This window comes from Vulpes vulpes, chromosome 13 (assembly GCF_048418805.1).
Source record: "Vulpes vulpes isolate BD-2025 chromosome 13, VulVul3, whole genome shotgun sequence".
Lineage (NCBI taxonomy): Eukaryota > Metazoa > Chordata > Mammalia > Carnivora > Canidae > Vulpes > Vulpes vulpes.
Window position 1 is genome coordinate 65,080,723 of NC_132792.1, and position 11,272 is coordinate 65,091,994.

At 45.3% G+C, this 11,272-nt stretch overlaps 1 long non-coding RNA gene across 1 annotated transcript; it reads right to left on the reverse strand.

Moving 5' to 3' along the window:
• Positions 1-754: 754 nt before the first annotated feature.
• Positions 755-10,944, reverse strand: LOC112929790 (uncharacterized). The gene is made up of 3 exons (XR_003236990.2): positions 10,400-10,944; positions 5,019-5,910; positions 755-3,552 (listed from the first exon to the last, which is right to left on the reverse strand). It is a non-coding gene; the product is annotated as an uncharacterized lncRNA (long non-coding RNA).
• Between the last annotated feature and the right edge of the window lie 328 nt (positions 10,945-11,272).

Here is an 11,272-nt window from a genome sequence, read left to right on the forward strand (position 1 = left end):
TTAGATGAATAGTACTCCCATAGAAGTGAATGTTTCCATGGATTCTAAATAGCCAGAAGTTAGGAGTGTTTTAGTTACAATGTTATCCTTGTACGGATATCAAATAAAAAGAGGTTAAAAAACCTTACATACAAATTTGAACAGCAAACACTGGTGCATGCTTTTTGTCTTGGGCAGCATCTCTTAGACATCTCAAAAGCTCTTTTACTTTGTTCTCTTGTATTTCTTTTTAAAGAATAGAACAGATGAGTTTTAAGATAGAAAATGTTTTGATATGTATTATGCATCTTATTTACTTAAAAATTGGTTTTAAACTTATTATAACTATTAAGAATATAGCAAAATTATGCCACTGTGTAAATTCTCTCCTAAGTAAAATATGAATTTATTTAGAAAGAAATGTAAATTAAGCAAAAAGAAATTTAATATTTAACTTTTTATGAGAAGGCTTAGAATGAAAATATAAAAATTCTAAAATTTTTTTCCAATTATTACACCATAAATTTATAAATACATTCTTTGCGGAAGTAGTTTTCAGGAGACAAACGTGCCTGTAGTTATTTGGAATTTTACATAATTGGCCAAATATTTAACTTAGTTTAACATTTAACCAACACTTTTTTCTATCATAGCAGTTATAAAATCATATAAAGTTTTAAGCTTAATACTGTCAGCAACTTTATAATTTAATATTCTTGTAAGAATTTTCATTTATAGTGGGATTAAATAAGTGATATTAGATAGCTATTCATTCTGACACCATAAAATAAGTAGAACTTTATTTTACAAGATTTATTTAACAACCACATAATAGAAACACTTCATTACATTAGCACTGATATATTCAACAATAGTCTTCATGGCAAAGATGTGTGTGTTTGTGTTTAGAAATGGGCTGTAATCTTGAAATTCACAATTAATACAGCTGTACATTTTTAAAATCAATACAAACCCTATAATACATAAAAATGAAAAGATTTTTAACCTTTAAAGAAAATGTCCACCATTTCACTTGAGAGATTGTTCCATACTAAAAAACTCAGTTTTAATGCAAGTGTCCCTTATGAGTTTACCTCTGTTGCAACTATATCAGACAACTCTTAGGGTACATTCTTTTCTAAAGAAATCTTTGTAAACTAAGTATGAATATAAATTCATTTCAAAAATTTCAAGGGTAAAAAGAGTATACACAGTAGGGTGAAGCAAAAATTTCAACTTCTTCCTCAAACATAACTCACTTTCTTATTCCCAAACTTAAAGCCTGAGAAAAATCTGGGTTAATCATCAAAACAAGAAAATGATTCTTTACCTCTTTCCTTAGTTTTAAAAAATGTAACAACCCGTGCTTGATACCGTTAATTGATTTTTTCCTTTATTAGATTTTAGTTATCTGGAGAAACTAGGAAAGATCTCTTTACTCATATATTCAGCACAAAGGTTTTTAACTCCGATCTGCAATTTCCTATTTCAGTATAAAATTAGAGAAAGTGTGCAGAAATTGAACTACAGAAATAATTTGACTGAAAACTTTGAAACATTTGACTCTGTATATACAATAAGAAAAATATTCAAGAAGTTCTCAAAGTCAAAATCAGGTAGCCCCCTTCAAAAGTACAAGATGATGAGAGCTTCTTAAATTTCACAGATTAAATGTTTCTAAGAACTTAATGTTTTCACTGCTGATAGGAGACTCGGCCATCTGGATATTATAGCTTGTGTCCTGCCTCTTTGTGGCAGCAGAGGGCGCCCTGGCATTGTTGACAGCGTTTAAGTCCCTGGTGCACTGCGCTAGCATCTCCTTCCCAGGAAGGAAACGTATATTTCCCTGGAGGGTTGTCATTGAGTATCTCAAAGGGTCAAGCTGTTCCTAAGTTATTCCGAGAAGCTTTAATTTCAGACCACTAAATGAAAGTTGTGATTGTCAAAGGGCCTCCGTGGCATACTATGCCGAAATTCTCCGATTGCGAAGCGTAAACTGTTTTATTGGCAAAAAATGCTGAGCATAGGATCTAATAGCAAATTGGCAATAGACATCAAACTAGATGATTATTTTATAAATAAATGGAAATGAAAATAATCTTAAAAATCTAGAAATATTATGGATCGATAGCCACTCTGGATTTAAATCTCTTAACCGGAACACAAAATTGTGTGTTCCCTTATTTAAATGGTATTTTACCTTCTTTCATATCACGTACCTCATTTCTATTTAGAAAGGAATTTTAAAACTTATTAAGCTTTCTGGAGGACAAGTTTAGATTGTGCTAAACCGGAAGGACTGGAGTGAGGGAGATTAGGTGTGTTTCTATTATGTAATATGAATTATAACACGAGTGAGGCAGAAGTACTTTGCAACCTTGGACCCTTGTTGCTTCATGAAACATACGAGGGAATGTGGGTACAGGAGATTGGCACAGTTGCGTGAACTCTGGAATGAAATCAAGCTTCCATGATAACATGTAATGCTTTAAACCCATTTCAATTTCCAGTCACTACTCTTAACTGGCACAAGAGGAATGTTTCCCAACACTTTCCTTTTATTATTTGAGAAGCACCCTTCTTTAGTATGTTTTACCTATTCTCTCCTAAATTACATAAAATGAAATATAAATCTAAGTCATCAATGGACATGAAAGACCTCACTTACAGAGTTCTAAAATCAGAGAACAAATAAAATCCACCCTGAGGGAAGGAAATGTGATTCTGTCCTGAGCATATTGTGCTTCACCACTTGACTCATTTGATATATCTCCATCATTAAGGTGTAAAAGAATGAATCTGATGAAATGTATGATCCATTTGTGTCCCACTTCTAGATCTGGATCAAAGTGGGTCTTGTTGTCTCTATTGCCCAATCTGGATTGTTTTATCTATTTCTAATTTTAATGTCTTTTATGCTTGTGGATTTATAAACAAATGCAAGTCAATATGTAGCAATTTCTTTTGAGACCTCAGGCTAGCTACAAATTGGATGATTTCCTGCTTCTCGGTCTCTCTCCCCTCTTTGATTCATTATTTAGTTAAGATATTTAAAGTTTTATCATTTATATTTAATGCTCTCAATATCTAGGCTAGGACAATGAAATATGCGGTGAGATTTAAAGATTTATTGAATATATGAATACTGACCCATACGACCCTCGACTCCTAAAGCGAATCTTCGCTGCCTGGGATTTAGTAAGCCACCCTGCCCTTTTCCAGGAGCTTTGAGGAAGAAGATGCTTGTAGTCGGTTTTTCCGCAGTGCGGGTTTCAGGTCTTCTGGCCTGCAGTGCCTCCCGCCGGCCAGGAAGCGCTGAGCAAGCTCCGCGCAGCAGAGAGATCTGCAGAGTTTGGGTCTCTGGACCTGCTTAAGAAGGCTGCCCTTGCTGCCTGAGGAGGCAGGGGCTGGGTGAGCTCCCGCTTGGTCTCATAGTCAGTGCCCACCCCATCTCGTCCTGGTAAGTCTCGAGGTCCTCACGTGAGTCTGTCACGAGCCCCTTTACTGACCACATTAGCACTGTTCACGTATGCAGCTGAGGACCTTACAGTTTGTATGTTTTAAGGAAGATGACTTAAGAAAAAAAAAAAAAAGAAGAAGAAGAAAGAAGAAGAACCTTCATTTTCCTCATTCTCCTTGCAGGTCCCGCCCATTGCTTAGATTCGGGTTTCAGTCTAAATAAAGTGAAACTGTTTCCCAAAATCCATACACTAGCTGCATAATTACGGGAAGACCGAAAAGGGCAAGTCAAGTGTGGCAACAGCTAGAGCGGACTATTTTGGTAAAATATTAGGTTTTGCCATATGCAGCATTTCTCTGCTTTTGTTTTATTTTTTTTTTTATTTTTCTTTCTCAAATTACCTAATACTCTGTTATTCTTTGGGATGGGAGCGGGAGGGTCCTACTGCTTTTTGGTTCAGTTACGGAGACGGGGGAGCCGAGGTCAGCACCGCGGACAGCACCAGGCGCAAAGGGCGCGGCCACTTTGGTGAATCCTCTCCTAGCTCCCCTCCTTTGTTCCCAGCCCCTGCAGGCCAAGGCAGAACAAAGACATCTATCAAGGCTCGCTTTCTTAGCCTGGGTTTGTTTTTGGCTCCAAGGCCGTGGTGCGGAACTACTACCTTAAGAAAGTCCACTTCATTGGCTTCCAAATAAATTAATTTGCTGAGTCCTTCTAAACTTTCAGGCCTGGCCTTTTCCCCCTGTCCTACTCCTTTGACTGATTTGGCCATTGAGACTATGTCCATACAAGGAAACTACCTTGGCTTTCTAAAGCCAGGCAAGGCCGACTGGATACTAGGAAGAGAAAAGAGAGGGGATGATGGAGGGGGTAGAGGGCTGTGGTGGCAGTTGTTGGGGGCTTCCCAAAGGAGTTGAGCCATTTGAGGTTTCTTGTGCAATGTGATGAGGGCGCCATTTAACATCTTTATCCTCTCTCTTCTGTTTTGTTTCCGCAGCTTGGCCCAGAATTGCAATCACCCTACTCGCACTTTAAAGAACCACTGCTTTCTAAACAGTTCCACTCTAGAATATTTGCACAAACGGGAGCTCCCGCTCTCCTGATGGCTGAAGCTCCTGTCTTTATGCGGCAAATGACGGGTGTGTGCTACTACCCCTCAAACCCCCTTGTGATTGCCTTTTCCTTTTTTTTCTCGTCCTGAGACGCTCTGGTGTCCTTCAAGTGCAGCCATAGGCTCCGCTCTTGGCATTCACCGCGTGCCTTAATTGTATGACATTAAATCAAGGTCCGCTGTGAACACGGAGGGCAGAGTCTGATCTTGATCCGGAAAGTAACTGACCCACTGCGGATACACCACTTCTCCTCATGCTCTTCCCCCTCCCCCGAGCTCTGAGTCTCTACGACTCCCCCAGAGTCGTAACTCATAAGCCCGGCTCCTGTCTCAGCTCGCCTCCTGCCACAGCTGCCAGAAGCCGCTGCTAATTAGTCTGTTCGGTGGAAGTGTAGACGATGCATGTGTCTGCGTATACATATGCATATATCTGCATGCCATTTACAGCACACCTAAAAACATACTTACGCCTATAAATCTAGTTTTCAAATGACGGCGTGGATCGAAGTTAATTACCCCTCTGGTACAGATCTAATTTCGTAATCGTGTTATTTTCCTGAAGGCAATTAACCGAGTTGGTTCGCCCTGCATCTCTTCTAAGTCACTTGTAAGGAATGGCAGGTTTTAAGGACCGCGCCATTGGTGTTCTGCAGAAAGCTTTGTCAATCATTTCTTGCTGTCGGGAATGAGATCTAGCACATAGACGGGAAAATCATCCTGCGTGTGTGTGTGTAAGATAAACACGCAGATATGCCTAGTCTCTGTGTCCTCTGATAACATTACCGCGGTTTCGGTTGGGAGATTTGGGGAAGAGATGAGAGTCCAAGGGCGGGCTGGGTCGTCTTTCTTTGTAATGCGGAAAAATTAACTCAACCGCACCTGCCTAGTCCCGAGAGAGCTGGGCGGCCCATCTGGTCTGGCTACAGCTTTGGTGCAGAGAGAAAAGGCAGCTCGCTAAGGCTTCCCCACCGCCGGGGAGCGCGGACCTCGGGTCTGGGCCCGGCTGGGGGTTATGGCTCAGCACAGCGCAGCCAGTGCGCTCTCCTCAGACTGCGGCAAGAGGCAGGAGGCTGGAGGAACCTGGGCCGGGCGGAGGGAGGGCGAGCAGGAGAGAGGAAGGGGTGAGGGGAGTTGACCTCTACGGGCGGAGCCCTCTGCGCAGCGGGCAGGAGCAGGCGGGCGCAGCGGCTCTTTTCGCGGCGTCCCCCACGGCGCGGTCAGCCCCAAAGGCCCGCTGCGGCTCCCGCGTCCGAGGAAGGAAGGGTCCTCAACCGCCGCGGGCTCCGGGCGGCGTAGATGCCATCTGCGGCTGGAGAGAGCGCGGGGAGCCAGTCCGGCGCAGGTTCCCCAGCACGCGCCCCTGAAAAACAGAATCACAGCGCAGAATTAGAGAGGGCGGCAGGAGGGGGGAGGGGGCCCTGGGGCGAGGGGAGTGGGAGGCGGGAGGGAGCAGGCGAGGGAGATAAGGCGACGGGACCCCAGACGGCGGCTGCGACCTCCATCCCCAGGCTGCGGCCGCGCGCAGAGGCGCCGAGGCGCGCGGAGCCCCGGGCGCGCAACCCGGGGGGCGGCGCGGTGGCGGTGCGCGCAGGTCCCGGCTGCGGAAGCCGAGAGGTGGGGGCCAGACGCTGCGGCACAGCAGCCGCCCGGGAAGAGAGGTCGGGAGCTGGTAACTGTCAATACGCGTCCACAGAAGATCCTCCGGCGGCGCAGTCCAGCCGTTCCCGCATTCTGTGCCCCCTTTCCCCTTCCGCACCCCTTCCCTCGGACCACACTCCGCGTCCGCACTCTCCAATCCCCACCCCTTCTTGGGTTAGGACCCTGCAAACTGCAAGCCCCGCGAGTCCCAGCAAGAAAATCGAAACGATCGATGAGAGAAAGAATTACATATACACTAGCCCTAGAAATCCGAAGGAGAAAGACCTGCAAGCCCTGATCAAACCTGGAGAGGACCAAAGCGTTTTCAATCGCTGTTGAGCGCCTTCGCGGAGGAAAGAGGAGGCTGAGAGGCTTCCGTGGTATAAGGTGCTTTAGGGTGGGAGGTGGGGGTGGGTGGGGGTGGGTCGGAGCGGTCCGGTCTTTCCCCCTCGCTTGCTGATCCAGAATTAGGGATTAATGGCTCGCTCCAGCCAAACAAATAAGGCATCTGCCTTCAGCACAAGAGGATTACACGGGCTGCTGACGTCACCAGTCAGACAGATGTTGGCTCCCAAAGTCCTGAGCAGCTCGCTGTGTCCTTGAAACCAAAGAGCCGCAGAAGGCGCTCAGCCCCCAAGAGCTGCGCCTGGGTACAGCAAAGGGCGAGTGCCCTGCCCTTGCCTATACCCCCTGGCGCCCACGCAGTGGTCCAAAGGCAGCCCCCCTAGGACGTCGTGCCCCCAGTCTCTCTGGCTCTTCCCCACAGCCCTACCGTCAACGCTCAGACTTGCTCAAGGCAAGCCAAAGTCACCATTTTCGGTTGCCTCTCCCTAAAATGGAGACAAGAGTCGACACCCCCTGGGCCATCTCATCTAGATCCCTAATTCTAAGCTCTTGGGCTCTTACTCACTCACACATGACTGGCCAAGTAACTACAAAATAAGCACCTTAGGCCGGACAGAGCCCACGCTCCAGATGAGGGGCGGCCTTTTAATTATGTGCGCAAGCAGCAGAATCAGGGCTTATCTGCAGCTCCTCTACTCGCCCCCGCCGCCATCCTTTCCCCAGGCCGGGGTTTAGGTTTATGCTTAATCTCATCATGAATGCCATTCCGGGCGAAGGTACCTTTCCAAACAATGACCTGTTCCCAATCAAAATGTGTGTCCCCACCAGAACCCTGAGCCACCACTCAGTGAGCCACGAGGACCTCACCATGGTCCTGATCACTGCATTTTCTTTGCAGATACTTTGAAGATGGTTTTCAAAAACAAATAAACAAAAAGGTGTGTGTGTGTATGTATGCATGTCCAAAACCTTTGTGGCATCTGGTTTTAAGGATTTGTATATTCAGGTAACTGCAGTTTTATTCTATAGCTAAATCGAATTCATAATTCATAAACCCCAAACTCTGAAGGCCGTTTCAAAATTAAAATTTAAGTATAAACTCTTTTAATTTCTTAAACCTGCATGTTATTTTTGCTTTATATGATTTCCCAGTCCTATAGAAGTCACCCTGAAGTCAGATTATGAAATGAGCCAAAAGATAACATAAAATTGGAAATTTAAAGGAACAATTTTGAATGTGTTATGTAATTCACGAATGAAATGGTTTTAAGTGAAGTTCAATTTTGTAAAGAAATAAAGGCAATTCAAATAATGTGTGAAACAAAATAAATTGATCTCTGACACAGAGCTTCACTGAATCAATCCTGTGCCCCAAATCAAATCAGTATATATTAAAAAATCTGTGACTTTCTTGGAAAAAAAAAATGTTTGCCCACAACACTGCACTGTTGGTTATAGACTACAATGCCTAAACAGGAGTAGAAGATGTAGCTGGGTTATATCTCCATTCATATTATTCCTGTCTATCAAAGTGGCATTTAATTTTTCCAATTTTATGCATTTAGAAATTCAGCCACTGATAAAAATCAACTTAATTTGCTTTAGTGTTATTCAGGTAATGCCAGCCTAAAATAGTAAAATTTCCCTATCCTCGCTTTGCTTTAAGGCCTTATAAGAAACAGCCCATATCTTAAAGGGGGTGGATTTAAATTTGTTATTTACCAGTAACAAAAGGTAGACTCATTTCATTTTAATTGGGTAAAGAACACACACTATTCGAGACAGCGTATATAAATCATTTTTTTTGAAACTTGGTAGAATAAGTTTGAAATCCCAAACTTTAAAGAAGTCTAATTCTTCATAAAAATCAAAAAGATTGTTTTGCCTCTCAACATATTTGAATGTAAACTTCCATTCTGCTCTCACAAAATTTTACTAGAGTCCTTTTTGCTCAGTGATTTAATATTAGTTCGCTGTCCATGGTCTTGATCCACATGAAGGGAGATGCTAGTGGTGCATTTTGAAAAATGTAAATCACAGTGCTTCTGCACCAATTTAATGCCATAACATTTTAAGGTAATGTCAAAGGGGGGAACATCCAAAGGCTTTGAGTTCTCTCCCCCATTCCAGTTGTTTTCATTTTTCCATATTTGCCACCAAATTGTGAGTACAGGAAGCAGATGGGAAAAGTTTGCATTTCATTATTTTTGAGCTGACAAAATCACCATCCCATTTAGGGGTCCAAAGAACTGTAGTAAATAGAAAATAGTATTTTTTTTTTCAACCTGAGTTTTTTTTTTTCTTCCAAAAGAGTGACAGAGACATCCTTGTCTAGGCTGCCTTGTTCACTTTTACAAATGGTTTAACAAGTGCAGAAATCTTTACAAAATGACAAATTGAGGGAGGAAAAAGCCAAACAACTTCTTCAACCCTCTCTCTGTAGATAGCTAGCTAGCTAAAGAGATATCACACACATAGGCAGCTCTAAGAACATTAAATTAAATCCCTTCTCTAACACGCTACATTTTTTTTTTTTTCCCTAGTGGAGCAAAGAAAGCATTCGCCCTAGCAGTTAAGGCTACTCAGTAATTCCTTCTTTCCAAAATAACGTTTCACCTTCCTTTCAAAAAACAAAAGACTGACCTGGCAGGGTAACATTTAACCTCCCCTGGGGTTTCCTCCGTGGGGGGGGGGGAGGGGGGGTGTGAAAGAATAAAGGAAAAACTTTCCTCTTTTCTCCAAACACTGCATTGTCTTTCGCCTTTTATTTTTCTCCCCAGATTATCGAGCAAAGTACATTATTTATCGATATGCATATAAACATCACATCAACAGATGCTTCCCTTCCGAATGCCTAAAAGCCGCTGCGGATCTTTGAAGGGCACCGACCTGAGCACAGCGGTCACAGTTTTGTTTCATGCAAGTATCCCAACCGCAAGAAAACAGGCTCTTGCCCAAACTGAGGTCGGGGCCCACGCCAGGCCAAGGGGCCGAACTTCAGCGATCCCCACTTTTCCGGGCACGAGAACCCTACTCTCCGAAGAAGTATTTAGAACTTGGGAAAAATCCTTGTGCCGGAAGAAAATGGCCTAAACACAATAGGACTCGCCATTTTCTCCTTGCGAAGCACAAAGCGCTTGGCGCTGCCCGGCACACAAAGGAAGCGTGGGCCCGCCGAATTCTTGCACATTTTCAAGAGGCCCCAAAAAATACCTCCCCCACAACCACAATTTCTCCCGCTCGGGCGCTCTGAGACACACTCTGCTCCCCTCACTCAGCCCTTGTCCCAAGAAGATCCTTTGTATCCTATGAGCTAAAAGACCCACCAAAGGCGCGATGCCAGCAGCAGCCAGACCCGGGCCGAGCGAGTCCCGCCAGCCGCGGGGGCCCGGCCAGCGGCGGCCCAGGACTGCACCCAGGCCGGGGGTGCTCCCATCCCCGCCCTCCTCCTCAGAGCTCTCCCTCCAATTCCATCCCGTCTCCCCTGCACGTCCTGCTAGCGCGGGAGCTCAGGGATCTCCGTGACCTGATTTCCATCCAGTGCCGGGAACCAACCTTGCAGCCCGGAGCCGGGCGGGAGGCTCCAAAGGATGCTCGCGACGCGGGAACCCCTGGGCTCCGCGCCTCCCGACGCCCCCCGCCCGCAGCTCCGAGTCTCGGCATCCAGGACTGCCGGCGCCTTGTTCTGCACGCCCACAGCGGGCGAAACACTCTGCTCGCTCACGTGCGGAAAGTGCAAGCTTCGAGGGCGCCCCTGTGAATGAAAACACCGAAACACAACCCGCGCGCTCCGACCCACAAAGCGAACGCTCCCGACTCAGCCGGCGACGCGGAGCGCTGCTAACGGAGGAAAAGACAGTACTTACAGCCGGTGCGCGCTTGGGTAATCCGCGTCTCAGCCCATTGGGTCTGTTTGTTTAAAAAATGTATATCTACACATCTCTATAGGTTTGATTTTGCACATCTTCCACCGTTGAGAAGGAACAACAAAAATCTTGTAGCCTAGCGGGGATGGGGGAGGGGGATGGAGATTTTCATTGTCTACGCTCTGCACACGCAGCCCAAGGAAAGACGCTCATTGCCGTGTGGGGCTCCTTCTACTTTCTGCTTGAAATTCAGAAGCGTTCAACGCAGTAAAGCGGGGGTTTGGTCTCCCTCCCAGCCTCCCACCCTCTGCGTTCTCTCTTCTCTCTCTCCCTCCCTCTCCCTTCTCTCTCTCTTTCCCTCTCTCTCCTTCTTTTCTCTCCTGTCCCCTCCCTCTCTCTTCCCCAGCTCGAAGTCTCTCTCTCTCTCTCTCTCTCTCTCCCTCTCTCTCCCTCTCTCTCCCTCTCTCTCCCTCTCTCTCTCCCTCGCTTTTTTTCAAAAGAGGGCAGGTCGCTTCCTGCATCCCAATGAGTTAAATCAGTCACTTACTTCTCATGCATCAGCAGCCTCTATAACAACCCGAGGGCTGCAGGCACAAAAGAGCATTTAGCTGCCTCCAATTTGTGTAGAAGGCCTGTCCTTAATTTGTTTTTGGAGTATAATTAAATCATGTATTTCACGTAATATGAAAATACCAAGTTCCCAACTTTAAGGAATGAGCCGCTAATGGAAACCTTTGAAAATATACCTCCCTTCTTGTTGGTGTCCTTAGAAAGGGCCTAGGACGCCCCAGAACGGAGAGACCAAGGGTTTGGGCCCAGATCTACCCGCCCCTCCCCCCTTTACACGTCAAGGTCACAGTCATATGATTCCCC